This window comes from Staurois parvus, unplaced genomic scaffold (genome assembly GCF_062004578.1).
Source record: "Staurois parvus isolate SC_StPar_1 unplaced genomic scaffold, SC_StPar_1.0 ptg000065l, whole genome shotgun sequence".
Taxonomy (NCBI): domain Eukaryota; kingdom Metazoa; phylum Chordata; class Amphibia; order Anura; family Ranidae; genus Staurois; species Staurois parvus.
Window position 1 is genome coordinate 420,395 of NW_028317861.1, and position 19,638 is coordinate 440,032.

General features: G+C 38.4%; 1 protein-coding gene across 4 annotated transcripts in view; it reads right to left on the minus strand.

Annotated features, from left to right (window-relative positions):
* The window catches only part of MAG (myelin associated glycoprotein), a 105,565-nt gene extending 85,927 nt beyond the window's left edge, over window positions 1-19,638 (minus strand). For 2 of the 4 annotated variants that reach the window (XM_089668865.1, XM_089668869.1), the window contains exon 1: window positions 19,488-19,637. The gene's annotated coding sequence lies outside the window, so the exon portion shown is untranslated. Of the gene's footprint in view, window positions 1-19,487 lie in introns of all 4 variants that reach the window. The other 2 variants (XM_089668867.1, XM_089668868.1) reach the window with 2 other exon arrangements.

Sequence of the window (19,638 nt, forward strand, 5' to 3'; positions counted from 1 at the left end):
GGAGGAGGAAGAAGAGGAGGAAGAAAGAAGAGGAAGAGGAAGAAGAAGAATAAGAAGAGGAAGAAGAAGTCCGATATTATATTTTATATGAAAAAGTCTTGTGGTTGAAATAAATGTAGAAGAAGAGGAAGAAGAAGAAGAGGAAGAAGAAGAGGAGGAAGAAGAAGAGGAATAAGAGGAAGAAGAAGAAAAGGAGGAGAAGAAGAGGAGGAAGAAGAGGAAGAAGAAGAAGTCCACTATTATATTTTATATGAAAAAGTCTTGCGGTTGCAACAATGTATCCATTTGTATCTAATGTATTTGTATTTCTGTCACATTATATGGTGTGTTCCCCTGTCTCTGTCAAACTGGTTTCTTGTCCCATTCTTTCATGAGCATTGGTGGCAGCATCGGCAACGGCACTGACCGATTTTTCGCTTATCTGCCGACAATTCGGCTGATAAATGGCCCATTTATGGCCTGCATAGGAAGAGGAAGAAGAAGAAGTAGAAGAAGAAGTCCGCTATTTTATTTTATATGAAAAAGTCTTGCGGTTGTAATAAATGTAGAAGACGAAAAAGAAGAAGAGGAAGAAGAAGAAGAAGAAGAGGAAGAAGAAGAAGAGGAAGAAAAGGAAGAAGAGAAAGAAGAAGAAGAAGAGGAAGAAGTCCGCTATGATATTTTATATGAAAAAGTCTTGCGGTTGTAATAAATGTAGAAGAAGAAAAAGAAGAAGAGGAAGAAGAAGAAGAAGAAGAGGAAGAGGAAGAAGAGGAAGAAAAGGAAGAAGAGAAAGAAGAAGAAGAAGAGGAAGAAGTCCGCTATGATATTTTATATGAAAAAGTCTTGCGGTTGTAATAAATGTAGAAGAAGAGGAAGAAGAAGAAGAAGTCCGCTATTATATTTTATATGAAAAAGTCTTGCGGTTGTAATAAATGTAGAAGAAGAAGAAGAAGAAGAAGAAGAAGAGGAAGAGGAAGAAGTCCGCTATTATATTTTATATGAAAAAGTCTTGCGGTTTCAACAATGTATCCATTTGTATCCAATGTATTTGTATTTCTGTCACATTGTATGGTGTGTTCCCCTGTCTCTGTCAAACTGGTTTCTTGTCCCATTCTTTCATGAGCATTGGTGGCAGCATCGGCAACGGCACCGATTCGTTTATCGGCCGACAATTCGGCTGATAAACGGCCCATCTATGGCCTGCATAAGATGTACAGTGCTCAGCAAAAATGTCTTGAAAACCGAAAGTATCTTCCTTGGTTTTCTGGTTAATCATTAGCGGTAGGTATTTGTCCAGCCAGAGATAACATTTCAAAATCTTGTGGTCATAGGTGAGTTGCAAGTTTCAACATTGATATGAACCCGAGCCCGAAACACACCGGATGTCATTGGGATCCTTTCACTAATAACAACCGGACTCTGACAACTGCTAACCGAAACTGGGCAGAAATGCTAAGAATTAATGCATTTTACTGCCATTATGTATTGAATGAAAAGCAAAGCTAATATAAATGCCCAAATATGCGTTTAGATTTGCTTTCTATAATCAGCATTCTGGCTGAGAGAGAAAACGGTTGGCGGTTTCAACTGATTAATCATTTCAAGTCCGGACACTTTCACCCCCTTCCTGTCCGGACACTTTCACCCCCTTCCTGTCCAGCCCAATTTTCAGCTATCAGCGCTATCACACTTTGAATGACAATTGCGCGGACATGCAACACTGTACCCATATTAATTTTTTAGCATTTTTTAAAATTGCTTTTATGACACATCATGCCGATTTGAATCACACCGATTGGAACGGTTTCATTGCCGCAAATGCGGTGCAACTTGTCATGCGACTTTGAACTTGTCGCAGGACAAGTTGCACTGGTGTGAACCAGGGCTCAATGGCACCCCAAACGCAATGCGACTCTGCCGTGAATGTCGCATGGCAATCGTGGCAAATTGTGCCGCTCAAAATCGCATGGAGCTTGTCACCCGAAAAGGTGAATGCCTTTGCGACACGTAGAGTCACGTGACAGTCACTTGTCCCGCTACGTGATAATGTGTAAGATGGGCAGCATAGTGGCCAAATGGTTAGCACTTCCGCCTGGCAGTACTAAGGTCGTTGGTTTGAATCCCAACCATGGCACCACCTGCCTGAAGTTTGCATGTTCTCCCTGTGCCTGCGTGGGTTTCCTCTGGGTACTCCGGTTTCCTCCCACACTCCAAAGACATGCTGGTAGGTTAACTGGATCCTATCTAAATTGTCCCTAGTATGTGTATGTATGAATGTACTGTAAGTTAGGGAGCTTAGATTGTACACCCTTTGAGGGTTAGGGTCTGATGTGAATGTACAATATATATATATGTGTAAAGTGATGCGTAAATTGATGGTGCTATATCAATACCTGAAATAAATAATAATATTATAATAATGATAAAATAATAATAATATAATATAATAATAATTAATTATAATAATAAAATAATAATCTAATAATAATAATATAATCTAATAATAATAATAATCTAATAGTAATATAATAATAATAATAACAAAATAATAATATAATCTAATAATAATAATAAAAAAATAATAATATAATCTAATGATTATAATAATAGTAATAATAATAATATAATAATATATGAGAGCTGAAATGGTTAAAAATATATATCTGATGCTCCCCTCTCTGTTCTGGTGACAACCCAAACTTTTGGCATTTCCTTTCACTTTCATTTTCGGTGAACAGGACAAATAGGGTGAATCTCTGTAACGGGAGCACAGACAGCAATAAAAATTTCATTTTTTTATGCAGATCTTTGAAATGATAAAGCCTTCTAGCGCCTGACCTCCCCCTTCACTCGGAGACACATTTATAGCACAGCACACATATGATACGGCGTGATGTGTCATAAAAGCAATTAAAAATCTCCGTTTTACACACGGTGTCACTGCCATATGTGACTGGCAGACATTCAGGTCCTGGGGAGCTGTTATTGCAAAATGTTTCCGTATCTGGATTGATGAAAATGAGCCTTTCACGTCGCAAAAAGAAAAAAAAAAAACGAAATCGCGTTACCAAATTCAGCATTTGCTATTGGTGGGTGACAATATATTTGTTACTTTGTATCTGATTACAAAGCAATTGGCAAATAAACACGCTCATAGTGAAGAAAGAAAAAATAGCTGCGGTCCGCAGGGCCCCCTTCACAGCTCATGATTTGGGATTGCGGGCAGAATACCTTTTACACCCCCCGGTCACATCAAACCGACTTTCAAATTGTGCGACTTACAGCGAAGTTGTGCAATTTCAAAGTCAGGGGACGTGCCGCTTTCAGGTGCAATTGGCAAGACATCAGATACAGATGTCTATGGAAATCGCACCAAAAGTAGCACTTCTGAAATTGGTGCAGAACCGCGTCAATTGTGGACAATAGGGTGTGACTTGGCATGCGATTTCTCCTATCTTTTTCTTCAATTTATATAGGGCCATGACCGTTACAGTGCGGTTTTTGTACGATTTTGGTGCGCTCTGAATGAGTTTTTGTATCTGCGTTTTTGGTGTGTTTTTTATACGTTTTTGACGCGTTCCAGTGCATTTTTTATGCATTAATTTTCCCCCCTTCTCTTTTTCTTCAATTTATATAGGGACATGTGAGTTCCAGTGCGGTTTTGGTGCGTTCTGGATGCGTTTTTGTATCCATGTTTTTGGTACGATTTTGATACGTTTTTGACACATTCCGGTGCGTTTTTTATGCATTAATTTTCCCCCCTTCTCTTCTTCTTCAATTTATATAGGGACATGCGCGTTCCAGTGCGGTTTTGGTGCGTTGTGGATACGTTTTTGTATCCGCGTTTTTGGTACGTTTTTTAAATGTTCCACTGCGTTTTTTATGCATTCATTTTCCCCCCTTCTCTTCTTCTTCAATTTATATAGGGACATGTGCATTCCAGTGTGTTTTTGGTGTGTTTTGGTGCGTTCTGGATGCGTTTTTGTATCCGCATTTTTGGTGCATTTTTGATACGTTTTTGACGCGTTACAGTGCGTTTTTTTATGCATTCCTTTTTCCCCTTCTCTTTTTCTTCAATGTATAAAAGGACATGTGCGTTCCAGTGTGTTTTTGGTGTGTTTTGGTGCGTTCTGGATGCGTTTTTGTATCCGCATTTTTGGTGCGCTTTTGATACGTTTTTGACTAGTTCCAGTGCATTTTTTTTTGCATTCCTTTTTCCCCTTCTCTTTTTCTTCAATTTATATAGAGACATGTGCGTTCCAGTACTGTTTTGGTGCGTTTTGAATGTGTTTTTGTATCAGCATTTTTGGTGCATTTTTGATACGTTTGTGACTCGTTCCAGTGCATTTTTATGCGTTAATTTTTCCCCTTCTCTTTTTTGTCAATTTTGGTGCGTTTTACTGCATTCCAGTACAGTTCTGTGCAGGAAAAAAAAGCCCACACTAACCTCCACTGGCAGCTACTACAATAGTTTCTCTTGGAAGAATGTAGTAACTGGTCTGTATCACAAGTCTGAGGTAAGTAGGTGGGGGGAGGGGGGCGAGCTATCTGAACACATTGGAACAGAGCACCACCATTCACAAAAACACAAGCCCACAACAATCTTCACCGGCAGCTACTACATTAGTCTCTCTCAGACAAATGTAGTAGCCGGCTTGTGTCGGAAGTCAGAAGTAATTATATATTCCTCTCCTTGCTCCAGCATGGTCAGATAGCAGTGGGGGAGGGGGGATGAGCTATCTGACCACATTGAAGCAGAGCACCACCATTCTCAAAGACACAAGCCCACACCAACCCCCTCCGGCAGCTACTACAATAGTTTCTCTTGGACGAATGTAGTAGCTGGCCTGTGTCACAAGTCTGAGGTAATTAGGTGGGGGGAGGGGGGGGGGCGAGCTATCTGACCATGTTGGATCAGAACACCACCATTCACAAAAACACAAGCCTACAACAATCTGCACCGGCAGCTACTACAATAGTCTCTCTCGGACAACTGCAGTATCCACCTTGTGTCAGAAGTGATTGAATATTTGCCTCCTTGCTCCAGCGTGGTCAGATAGCAGTTGGGGAGAGGCAAGCTATCTGAGTGCCATCATTCACAAAGACACACGACAACAGCTACTGCAATACTCTCTCTTGGACGAATGTAGTAGCCAGCTAGAGTTTAGAAGTAATTATATAAGCCTGTCCTTGATGCGGTCAGATAGCAGTTGTCAGGGCAGGAGCTGAGGAACGAACAGGCAGGCCTAATAACAATGTAACGCACTGACTGACGACAACCACCACCCACAGACCGAAGTCCCTCAGGGCGCGCAGTCTAAGTCCCGGGCTGCCCTTCACCAGGGCCCCTGATGGTGGGGATGGACTTGACGCAGCCAGGAACCAGGTCGCGGCCCCCGAGATACCCCAGTTGCGGTAATGGCCGCCGCCAATGGCGTGTAGCTGGTGGAAAGGACAATAGAGTAGTCGGGCAGGCCGGGTCGACAACAATGGGACAAAACGGTACAGGACAGCAGACGAGGATCACAGGTCACGGGCCGGGTTCAGCAATGGAGGGTCAGATCAAAGGAGAACACAAAGAATGGTCGAGTCACAAGCCGAGCCAGATTCCAGGAGCGTCACAAGAGTCAGAACAGAGCTGTAGCAACACCAAGACACAAGTGCAAAGAGCATGTGCGGACCACAGGCTTATATGTAGTCAGCCACACCCCTCTGGGGGATGGACCTCAGAGACCTGAAGGCATAAAAGATTCCCACCATGCTCTGCAGAAACCCAAGATGGACGCCAGCACATGGAGTAACATAACCTCTGGGAAAAGGTAGGACCTTGACAGCAGTGCAGGGAGGGGGGCAAGCTATCTATCCACACTGGAGCAGAAAGCAGACACAAGCCCACAACAACACCCACCGGCAGCTACTACATTAGTCTCTCTTGGACGAATGTAGAAGCTGGCTTGTGTCGGAAGTCAGAAGTAATTATATATTCCTCTCATTGCTCCAGCATGGTCAGATAGCAGTGGGGGAGGGGGGATGAGCTATCTGACCACATTGAAGCAGAGCACCACCATTCACAAAGACACAAGCCCACACCAAACCCCCAACAACAGCTACTACATTAGTCTCTCTTGGAGGAATGTAGTAGCCGGCTTGAATCAGAATTTAGAAGTAATTATATAAGGGTCTCCTTGATGCAGTGCGGTCAGATAGCAGTGCAGGGGGGGGGGAGCAAGATACCTGTCCACACTGGAGCAGAAAGCAGACACAAGCCCACAACAACACCCAACAGCAGCTACTACATTAGTCTCTCTTGGATGAATGTAGTAGCTGGCTTGAATCCGAATTTAGAAGTAATTATATAAGCGTCTCCTTGCTCCAGCATGGTCAGATAGCAGTTGGGGAGAGGCAAGCTATCTGAGTGCCGTCATTCACAAAGACACAAGCCCACAACAACACCCACCGGCAGCTACTACATTAGTCTCTCTTGGACAAATGTAGTTGAGTTAGAATTATATAATCCCCTCCTTGTTCCAGCAGTGGGAGGGGTGAGATATCCGACCGCACTGCTCAGCATCCACAGGGCATATTTTACCAGGCAGAAATGCTATGACCACTTGGGCCCCTGGGGGATTTTGTACGCCTTTTTATCTTTTGGTGAGATGTCTTCTTTTTTTTCAGCTACACAATAATGTTTTTTCCTAAAGATTTGCTGGGAAAAATTGGAAGTTATTGCACCCTGAGCTTCCCCCACCTTGCACCGTCCATCACTAGAAGTACCCACTCGGCTTGGTGACTCACCCAGATAATGTGCAGGTGAGAAGGCCGACCTAAACTATATTTAGGAAACCGTTTACAGTCATGTCTGGCGCTCATCAACGATGTTATCATGTCAGATCTAGAAATAACTTGTCCGGGAATTCAGAGTATTCAGCTTCTGCTGCTCCTCTGACTTCAGCTGCCAAAACGCAGCATTTTCCTTCAGATCTGTTAATCTATAATACAGAAATCTGGATTTGTGTATCTGAAGTAAGAACTGTAAGTGGTGCCTTAGTATAACCAATAGGATTCTTGATATGTCATTTTCAACAGCATGGCGGAAGTCAGTTGATTGCTCTGAGGCGGGGTTCTCCAAACTTTCTAAACAAAGGGCCGGTTTATTGTCCTCCAAAGGGGGGGCCGGACTATGGCCAGTGGGAGAAGAAAATGTCCTGGTGTCAGTGGGAGGAATAGTGCCCCATCATTGGTATCGGGGAGGAATAGTGCCCCATCATTGGTATCAGTGGGAGGAATAGTGCCCCATCATTGGTGTCAGTGGGAGGAATAGTGCCCCATCATTGGTATCAGTGGGAGGAATAGTGCCCCATCATTGGTATCAGTGGGAGGAATAGTGCCCCATCATTGGTATCAGTGGGAGGAATAGTGCCCCATCATTGGTGTCAGTGGGAGGAATAGTGCCCGATCATTGGTGTCAGTGGGAGGAATAGTGCCCCATCATTGGTGTCAATGGGAGGAATAGTGCCCCATCATTGGTATCAGTGGGAGGATAAGTGCCCCATCATTGGTATCAGTGGGAGGAATAGTGCCCCATCATTGGTATCAGTGGGAGGAATAGTGCCCCATCATTGGTATCAGTGGGAGGAATAGTGCCCCATCATTGGTATCAGTGGGAGGAATAGTGCCCCATTATTGGTATTATTGGGAGGAATAGTGCCCCATCATTGGTGTCAATGGGAGAAATAGTGCCCCATCACTGGTATCAGTGGGAGGAATAGTGCCCCATCATTGGTGTCAGTGGGAGGAATAGTGTACCATCATTGGTGTCAGTGGAGGAATAGTGCCCCATCATTGGTGTCAGTGGGAGGAATAGTGCCCCAGCATTGGTATCAGTGGGAGGAATAGTGCCCCATCATTGGTATCAGTGGGAGGAATAGTGCCCCATCATTGGTATTAGGGGGAGGATAAGTGCCCCATCATTGGTGTCAATGGGAGGATAAGTGCCCCATCATTGGTGTCAATGGGAGGATAAGTGCCCCATCATTGGTGTCAATGGGAGGATAAGTGCCCCATCATTGGTGTCAATGGAAGGAATAGTGCCCCATCATTGGTGTCAATGGGAGGAATAGTGCCCATCATTGGTGTCAATGGGAGGAATAGTGCCCCATCATTGGTATTAGGGGGAGGAATAGTGCCCCATCATTGGTATTAGGGGGAGGAATATTGGCCCATCATTGGTGTCAATGGGAGGATAAGTGCCCCATCATTGGTGTCAATGGGAGTATAAGTGCCCCATCATTGGTGTCAATGGGAGGATAAGTGCCCCATCATTGGTGTCAGTGGGAGGATAAGTGCCCCATCATTGGTGTCAATGGGAGGATAAGTGCCCCATCATTGGTGTCAATGGGAGGATAAGTGCCCCATCATTGGTGTCAATGGGAGGATAAGTGCCCCATCATTGGTGTCAATGGGAGGATAAGTGCCCCATCATTGGTGTCAATGGGAGGATAAGTGCCCCATCATTGGTGTCAATGGGAGGATAAGTGCCCCATCATTGGTGTCAACGGGAGGATAAGTGCCCCATCATTGGTGTCAGTAGGAAGAATAGTGGCCCATCATTGATAATAGTGCCCCAAGGGCCTGATAAAGGGTAGCAAAGGGTCACATTCCAGCCCTCGGGCCGCAGTTTGCTCTAGGGTTATAAAGACTGCAGAGTGACGTAATGAAGGAACACACTACTACATAAGCGTCCAACCAGCATGCAGGCATGGCTGGGCTTGCCTCTCAGCAAGCCCAGCGTGCCTGGTCAGCTTTGACTGGTACAGCCTGTATTAGATGTTTAATTATAAATAAAAAATTGCTTACAAATAAAAATAATAAAAATAAAATAAATAATTAAAAAATAATTTTGTATTTATAAATAAACGCCTAATGCAAGCTGTTCTAATTATATGTGAAATAATAGTAGGTAGTAAAGCGGTTTCTAATCTTTTTTATTGTATTATTTTTATTTAATTGTATTTTGTATTATTATTATTAATAATAATATTAGTAGTAGTAGTATTACAACAATAATAATTGTAAATGTGTATTTAATTTTTTTAACTTTGTTATTGTTTTTCTTTGTATGCAGTCTTTTATTTATAAATAAGCTTCTAATACAGGCTGTACTAAAAATATGTGTAGTAATAATAATAGTAATAATAACAATAATAATAATAATAATAAATAGTATAACAGTTCTTACTCTTTTTTTATTTTATTGTATTTGGTTTTAGTAGTAGTAGTAGTAAAATTAGTAGTAGTATTACAACAATTATAATAATAATCTTCATTTTTAAATGTGTATTTTATTAATTTCTTTATTACTTTTTTATTGTTTTTCTTTGTATACAATATTTTATTAATAATAACAATAATAATAATAACAATAATAATAATTTTGAATGTATTTTTTATTATCTATTTTTTATTGTTTTTCTTTTATGCAATCTTTTAGTTATAAATAACCATCTAATACAGTTTGTACTAATTAAATGTGAAATATTAATAATAATAACAACAACAAAAATTATAATAACAACAATAATAATAGATGGTATAACAGTTCTTATTTTTTTCTTATTGCATTATTTTTATTTTATTTCTTATCATAATAATTATTATTATCGATGTTCTGTTGGTATTATTAATAGAAATATAATAATGATAGAAATTAATTAGTAGAAATATAATAATTAATAGAAATATAATAATGATAGAAATTAATTAATAGAAATATAATAGAATAATAATTAATAGAAATATAATAATGATAGAAATTAATTAATAGAAATATAATAATATAATAATTAATAGAAATATAATAATGATAGAAATTAATTAATAGAAATACAATAATATAATAATTAATAGAAATATAATAATGATAGAAATTAATTAATAGAAATACAATAATATAATAATTAATAGAAATATAATAATGGTAGAAATTAATTAGTAGAAATATAATAATTAATAGAAATATAATAATGATAGAAATTAATTAATAGAAATATAATAATATAATAATTAATAGAAATATAATAATGATAGAAATTAATTAGTAGAAATATAATAATATAATAATTAATAGAAATATAATAATGATAGAAATTAATTAATAGAAATACAATAATATAATAATTAATAGAAATATAATAATGATTTCAGGAATGATAATAAAATAAAAATGAAAAAAAAGAAAATATAAATAAGAACTGTTATACGTTCTCTTTAAGACTCTTTGCCTGCCTGACTTTAGGATTATATCCTAGGAATGTCACCTTGCCCCACCGTCTTCTCACACCCACCTCCCGTTAGGGGAATCTAGACTTCTTCCTGTCTGACAACCTCAGTTTTGTCTGAGTTGTTGAACAGGTGGAGTCGGTTTCACTTTCTGCAGTTTCATCGAAATCAGGCCAGCCGCGTCTTTGGTTGGCCTAGTGACACCATACTCTGTGACACCTCCAGTCCTGACTCAGGAGAGGTCACCCGTTATATTACAGACACCTTATTGTGTTGCTACTTAAATTTTTTTTTTTTTTCTAGAGTTGGAAATAAATAGATCCAAACTGTCAGGGAGTGGTTTATACATGTTGTATTTATACTGTATATTGTATTTACAAAAGTAGTTGTATATGTAACATAAATTCCATCTAAGGAGAGACCCGTCCAACTCACTGAGTACAGGGAAATATTCCCCAGAGCCCTGATGAAGAGGGTCCAAAAACAGCCACTGTAAAAATGTCCGTCGCGCATGAGGACTAAAACCTGGAAGCTGATTGGTTTCTCTGCAGAGCTGCACCAGGTTTTGTACTCTCCAGCTTTAGTAAGTAAACCCCCCACTGTGCACCCACATGGAAGAAAAATATATTTGAAATAATATGTGTTAAAATTACTTTTTTATATATTAAAAAACAACTGAAGAATAGGCTCCATTGACAATTGTGCGACTCCAAAGTCGCGCGATTTCCTGTTCGACTCCAAAGTCGCGTGATTTCCTGTTCAACTTTTTTTTTTCTGCTTGTACTGCATTGTGGAAAATAGGTAAATTATTATTATTATTTTTTTTTAGATGTTGGTGCGCTTTCTGTCTGTACTGCATTGTGGGAAATAGGTTAATTTTTTTTTTTTTTTTTTTTTAGATGTTGGTGTGCTTTCTGTCTGTACTGCATTGTGGGAAATAGGTAAATTTTTTTTTTTTTTTTTTTTTTTTAGATGTTGGTGCGCTTTCTGTCTGTACTGCATTGTGGGAAATAGGTTAATTTTTTTTTTTTTTTTTTTAGATGTTGGTGCGCTTTCTGTCTGTACTGCATTGTGGGAAATAGGTACATTTTTTTTTTTTTTTGTAGATGTTGGTGTCTGTACTGCATTGTGGGAAATAGGTAAAAAAAAAAAAATTTTTCTTTTCAGATGTTGGTGCGCTTTCTGTCTGCACTTCATTGTGGGAAATAGGTAAAAATATATATATATATATTTTTTTTAAGATATTGGTGCGTTTTCTGTCTGTTCTGCATTGTGGGAAATAGGTAAAAAAAAAAAAATTTTCTTTTAAGATGTTGGTGCGCTTTCTGTCTGCACTGCATTGTGGGAAATAGGTAAAAAAAAAAAAAATATATATATATATATATATATATATATTTTTTTTTTAAGATATTGGTGCGCTTTCTGTCTGTACTGCATTGTGGAAAATAGGTAAATTATTATTTTTTTTTTTAGATGTTGGTGCGCTTTCTGTCTGTACTGCATTGTGGGAAATAGGTAAATTTTTTTTTTTTTTTTTTTTTTTTAGGTATTGGTGCGCTTTCTGTCTGTACTGCATTGTGGGAAATAGGTAAAGCAAAAAAAAAATTTTTCTTTTAAGATGTTGGTGCGCTTTCTGTCTGCACTGCATTGTGGGAAATAGGTAAAAAATATATATATATATTTTTTTTTTAAGATATTGGTGCGCTTTCTGTCTGTACTGCATTGTGGGAAATAGGTAACTTTTCTTTTTTAAGATGTTGGTGCGCTTTCTGTCTGCACTGCATTGTGGGAAATAGGTAAAAAAACATTTTTTGTTTTTTTTTCTACCATCTGCAAACCAGGGGAAGCTTCTCCTTCATTTCCTGCCCTGGTGACACCGCAGGAAGTGAGGTGATTTCTCGGTGAAGAGAAGCTCACCATAGACAGTCTCATTATTCGTCTATTTAACGGTCAGCAGAACCAATAGGGAGGGGTGGGTGGGGTCAGCTTCAGAGCCAGGCAACCAGCATTTTCAGAGCGGTCACCAAAAGCAGCCTGTGTCAGGATTTAGGGCCGTTTGAATGGCGGCAGGCCAGAGCATGGATGTGTCACATTCCTCCGGTGGAGAAGCGGCCGCGGCGTTGTCGTGTAAAAATTAGCGACATTTTGAAACTCGCATTAGAGAGAAATTAATGAGCTTGGAACGCGGCGTGTGTCAGCGGAGATGCCAGAATTTTGGCTCTGATAATCTGTTATTGCGCTTCACTTGTCAACAGCCGCCTGGAAGAGAGAACAGAGCGCCCGGGATTCATAAATACCACGAAAATATCACGGCCTGAAATCTGCAGCCATCCAATTAAAGGACCGGTAGACCGGATTCACGTGTCACCAGCGGTGTCGCTAGGTTCGCAAAAACATGCGTTTTGCTGCTGAAAAAAAGTAATTCATTTTAAAAAAGAACAATTTTTTGATACACAGCAAACTGAATGTCATTTAAATTGGGTGTACATCGATCGAACGCACATGGAAACGGGTGCATAGGTGCAAGCAGAGCCTAGAGCAGTGGTCTCCAAACTGCGGCCCTTTGCCTGCCTCCATCTGGCCCTTGGGGTACTATTCCTCCCACTGACACCAACCATTTCTTCCACTGACACCAATGATGGGGTGCTATTCCTCCCACTGACACCAGTGATAGGGCACTATTCCTCCCACTGACACCAGTGATAGGGCACTATTCCTCTCACTGACACCAATGATGGGGCTCTATTCCTCCCACTGACACCAATGATGGGGCACTATTCCGCTCACTGACACCAATGATGGGGCACTATTCTTCTCACTGGCACCAATTATGAGGCACTATTTCTCCAACAAATACCAATGATGGGGTACTATTGCTACTGACACCAATGATGGAGCACTATTCCTTCTACTGACACCAATGATGGGGCACTATTCCTCCCACTGACACCAATGATGGAGCACTATTCCTTCTACTGACACCAATGATGGGGCACTATTCCTCCCACTGATACCAATGATGGGGCACTATTCCTCCCACTGACACCAGTGATGGGGCACTATTCCTCCCACTGACACCAGTGATGGGGCACTATTCTTCTCACTTACACCAATGATGAGGCAGTATTACTCCAACAAATACCAATGATGGGGTACTATTCCTCCCACTGTAACCAATGATGGGGCACTATTCCTCCCACTGACACCAGTGATGGGGCACTATTCCAATCACTGACACCAAGGATGGGGCACTATTCCTCCCACTGACACCAATGATGGGGCACTATTCCTCCCACTGACACCAATGATGGGGTATTATTCCAATCACTGACACTAATGATGGGGCACTATTCCTCCCACTAATACCAATGATGGGACACTATTCCTCTCACTGACACCAATGATGGGCCACAATTCCTCCCACTGATACCAATGTTGGGGCACTATTCCTCCCACTGATACCAATGTTGGGGCACTATTCCTCCCACTGACACCAATGATGGGGCACTATTCCTCCCACTGACACCAATGACTGGACATTATTCCTCCTTCCACTGACTACAAGCACTATGTCTTTTCTTTTTTTTTTTTTTACTCCTACTGATGCTGGGAAAAGGAAAAACGTAACAAATGTATTTCTGAGAATCGACTGATGGTGTCCCTGATACTCTGCTGCATGCCCTGTGGGACTGTGTGAAGGATGCCCACTAGAGGAAACAGGAAAAAAACAGGAAGTACTCTTGGCAACTCCCTGGGTTTCACCAGGATAGGAAGTGAAGGGAAATGTCTCCTGTTGGGACACCGACAGCAATAAAAATCTGAATTTCAAATCCATTCCTGCTCTTTGGAGCACCGAAAAAAAAAAAACACTTTTGGCTGAGCACTGGGCAGCGTGCTGTAATGCAACCTAAAGGCTACATAGGTGTTGGGTGCACACGTGGCCCAGTCTGATGCCTAACCCCTTGGTGCCGGCGCCTCCCGACCCTTTAAGGGTTTCAGAACTTGGGAGGCGGGGCAGGGTTTTAGGGTCATGTGACCGCCGTGATTCGCTGTCAAATAAAATGAAATCCCCCCGAGAGGCAATCGGATATTCTCTGGATCAACTTTACCTATAAATGTTAGTATCCAGTTATATTCTGTGTATCCAAGAAAGAATCCAGGACTTTCCTACAGCATTCCATTGAGCTGGCCACAACCAACTCTTGAGGGAGTCATTTCCACATTTTCACAGCTCTCACTGTGAAGAAACCTTTCCGTGTTTGGTTATTACATTTCTTTTCCTCCAGATGTAAAGAGCGCCCCCTTGTCCTCTGTGATGACCTCAGGGGGAATAACTACACCGAGTTCACTATATGAGCCACTGATGTATTTATACATGGAGATCCTATCCCCCCTTATGTATTATACATGGAGATCATATCCCCCCTTATATATTATACATGGAGATCATATCCCCCCTTATGTATTATACATGGAGATCATATCCCCCCTTATGTATTATACATGGAGATCATATCCCCCCCTTATGTATTATACATGGAGATCATATCCCCCTTATGTATTATACATGGAGATCATATCCCCCCTTATGTATTATACATGGAGATCATATCCCCCCTTATGTATTATACATGGAGATCATATCCCCCCTTATGTATTATACATGGAGATCATATCCCCCCTTATGTATTATACATGGAGATCATATCCCCCCTTATGTATTATACATGGAGATCATATCCCCCCTTATGTATTATACATGGAGATCATATCCCCCCTTATGTATTATACATGGAGATCATATCCCCCCCTTATGTATTATACATGGAGATCATATCCCCCTTATGTATTATACATGGAGATCATATCCCCCCGTATGTATTATACATGGAGATCATATCCCCCCGTATGTATTATACATGGAGATCATATCCCCCCCTTATGTATTATACATGGTGATCATTTCCCCCTTATGTATTATACATGGAGATCATATCCCCCCTTATGTATTATACATGGAGATCATATCCCCCCTTATGTATTATACATGGAGATCATATCCCCTCTTATGTATTATACATGGAGATCATATCCCCCCTTATGTATTATACATGGAGATCATATCCCCCCCTTATGTATTATACATGGAGATCATATCCCTCCTTATGTATTATACATGGTGATCATATCCCTCCCTTATGTATTATACATGGTGATCATATCCCCCCTTATGTATTATACATGGAGATCATATCCCCCCTTATGTATTATACATGGAGATCATATCCCCCCTTATGTATTATACATGGAGATCATATCCCCCCTTATGTATTATACATGGAGATCATATCCCCCCTTATGTATTATACATGGAGATCATATCCCCCCTTATGTATTATACATGGAGATCATATCCCCCTTATGTATTATACATGGAGATCATATCCCCCTTATGTAATATACATGGAGATCATATCCCCCCCTTATGTAGTATACATGGTGATCATATCCCCCCTTATGTATTATACATGGAGATCATATCCCCCTTATGTAGTATACATGGTGATCATCGCACAGCGTTTTGCGGACCACTTTCGGGGTGTTGTTAACTTAACACAGACATGCAGCGGTTCACATGAATAGGGTGCGATTCCGATGCGTTGCGCAATTCGCACTGAAAAAGCTGCGAATTCCGCACCACATCAGTGTGAACCCGGGCTAAAGAGTGATAGTACATTCAATATGTAGGTATTTTGCATCCTCATCTGCAGTGTCCAGAGCTTCTCTCTCTATCCACACAGAGCTGGACTTTTACCCTACGTTTACATCTGTGAGGGTGGTGCCGCTGCGGAACCGCACGAAAAACCGTGCAGCCGCACCACCCGCACAGGGAAATACGGAACCGCGGGCGGGTGCCATTAGTTCTAATGGCACGCCGCCCACACTGGAAAACCGTACTGGGAACTGAGGCTGCGATTTCCAAAGAAGCGCAGGGACTTCTTTCCTGCGTGTCACGGGCACAGGAGTTCATTCAAAAGAATGGGCTCTCGTTCCTGTGCAAAACGCGGCCCGCACGCCCGCACAGATGTGAACCGGGGGTTAAACAGAACGCACATTGATTTTCTGCTTATTACTCAAACAGCAGGGTGAAGCCAAAATGTAAAAGCAAATTCTACTTTGTTTACAAATTGTGATCTGCTTTACAAGTGACAAGTGAAAGAATTGCTTTTAGTAACAATATCCCTTCACTAAAATAAAAATTAAAAAAAATAAAACACTAATAAAACTAAGTGATATAAGATTTTGTAAAAATACACACGCACACACAAATATATATATATGTAGCGCAACATTGTTTTATTTATGACACGTTGCACATTGATTTTCCATTTCTGGTTAATCAACAACAGCGGGATGAAGCCAAAATATAACAGCAAATTGTACTTTGTTTACAAATTGTGATCTGCTTTAAATGTGACAAGTGAAAGAATTGCTTTTAGTAACTATATCCCTTCACTAAAATAAAACATTGATAAAACTAAGTGATATAAGATTTTTTTTAAAATACACACGCACACACAAATATATATATGTAGCACAGCGCAGCATTGTTTTATTTATGATACATTGCACATTGGTTTTCCATTTGTGGTTAATCAACAACAGCAGGATGAAGCCAAAATGTAAAAGCAAATTGTGCATTGTTTGCAAATCACGATCTGCTGTACATGAGGCAAGTGAGAGAATTGCTTTTAGCAACAACATCCCTTCACTAAAATAAAACACTAATAAACGTAAGTGATAAAAGATTTTTTAAAAATTAACACAAACACACACACACATTGCACTTTGATTTTCCATTTCTGATTACTCAAAAACAGCAGGATGAAGCCAAAATGTAAAAGCAAATTGTACATTGTTTGCAAATCATGATCTGCTGTACATGAGACAAGTGAGAGAATTGCTTTTAGCAACAACATCCCTTCACTAAAATAAAACACTAATAAAAGTAAGTGATGAAATATTTTAAAAAATGTACACAAACACACACACACAGACACACACACACATATAGATATTGCACTTTCATTTTCCATTTCTGGTTAGTCAACAACAGCAGGATGAAGCCAAAATGTAAAAGCAAATTCTACATTGCTTGCAAATCATGATCTGCTTTACATGTGACAAGCGAAAGAATTGCTTTTAGCAACGACATCCCTTCAGTAAAATAAAACGCTAATAAAAGTAAGTGATGAAATATTTTAAAAAATGTACACAAACACACACAAACATAGATATTGCACTTTGATTTTCCATTTCTGGTTACTCAACAACAGCAGGATGAAGCCAAAATGTAAAAGCAAATTCTACATTGTTTGCAAATCATGATCTGCTTCACATGAGACAAGTGAGAGAATTGCTTTTAGAAACAACATCCCTTCACTAAAATAAAACATTAATAAACGTAAGTGATAAAAGATTTTTAAAAATGTACACGCACACACACACACACACACATATATATATATATATATATATTGCACTTTGATTTTCCATTTCTGATTACTCAACAATGGCAGATTGAAGCCAAAATGTAATAGCAAATTCTACATTGTTTGTGATCTGCTTTACATTTGACAAATAAAGAATTGCTTTTAGCAACAATATCCCTTCACTAAAATAAAACACTAATAACACTATATATAACACTAAAATACACACACACACATATATTTATATAATGCACATTATGTTTCCATTTCTGACTGTTCGACAACGTCAGGATAAAGCCAAAATATAAAAGCAAATTCTGCAATATTTACAAAAACATGATCTTTCTTTACATGGGATGTGTGAAAGAATTTCTTTTGGCAACAGCATATAGAAGCAAATTCTGCAATATTTACAAAAACATGATCTTTCTGTACATGGGATGTGTGAAAGAATTTCGTTTGGCAACAGCATCAATAAAATAAAACACTAATACAAACTGAGTGATAAAATGAAATAAAATAAATGAATTCATTTTAAAAAATTCAAACAAATAATAATAAAAAAATAATATATATATATATATATATATATGTATATATATATATATATATATGTGTATATATATATATATATATATATATATATATATATATAGTCTATGTATGTATACAGTATATATATGTAAGTATATATATATATATATTTTTTTTTTATTTCTTTGTATGTTCTATTTTAGTGTTTTATTTTTTATATGTATATATATATATTCTCTTTTTTTAAAGAATATATATAGTGTCTATGTATGTATATATACAGTATATATATATATATATGTATATATATATATATATTTTTTTTTTGTATGTTCTATTTCAGTGTTTTATGTTTTATATATATATATATATATATATATATATATATATATATATATTCTCTCTTCTTTAAAGAATATATATATATACATATACACATATATATATGTATGTATATATACAGTATATATATATATTTTTTTTTTTATTTTTTTTTTTAATTTGTATGTTCTATTTCAGTGTTTTATTTTATATATATATATATATATATATATATATATATATATATATTCTCTTTTTTAAAGAATATATATATATAGTGTCTGTGTATGTATATATACAGTATGTGTGTATATATATATATATATAGATATAGATATATATATATATATATAGTTTTGGTTTTTTTTATTTGTATGTTCTACTTTAGTGTTTTATGTTTTATATATATATATATATATATATATATATATATATATATATATATATATATATGTAGATATATATGTATATATATATATATATATATATATATATATATATATATATATATAAAAATGATTTATGCATTTTATATCATATTTGTAAAAAGAATTCACCTGAGAGAACCAAGTCCATACATATTACATCCATAAAATTCTGTGTCTCAGGAAATGGCTATTGGAGGAAACGTTACATTTTTGTACGCCATCTATGATATTACTAATGATGATGATGAGGATAATAATAAAACATGATTTAATATCCCCACAGCTCTCCAAATCTTAAAAGACAATAATTAACCTTTACTTTTTTCTCTTCAACGCAACCTCCCCCTCCAGCACCGCTAAACACATTTATATCAATCACTGACATGTCAAAAAAGTGATAAATAAAATTGAATCTTCCCCAATTTTTTTTCCTTTTCTGCTGAACACTTACCAAAGCTCAGGCAGGAAGGCTTGTCATCTCCTCTCGGATGAATGCGGCGATGCTGTGTGTGTCATTCCTGGTGCACACGCTAACAGTACCAAGTGATACCACCCTCCACGGGGGGAACAAAGGACAAACAGCCCACAGAGCAGTGAGATTG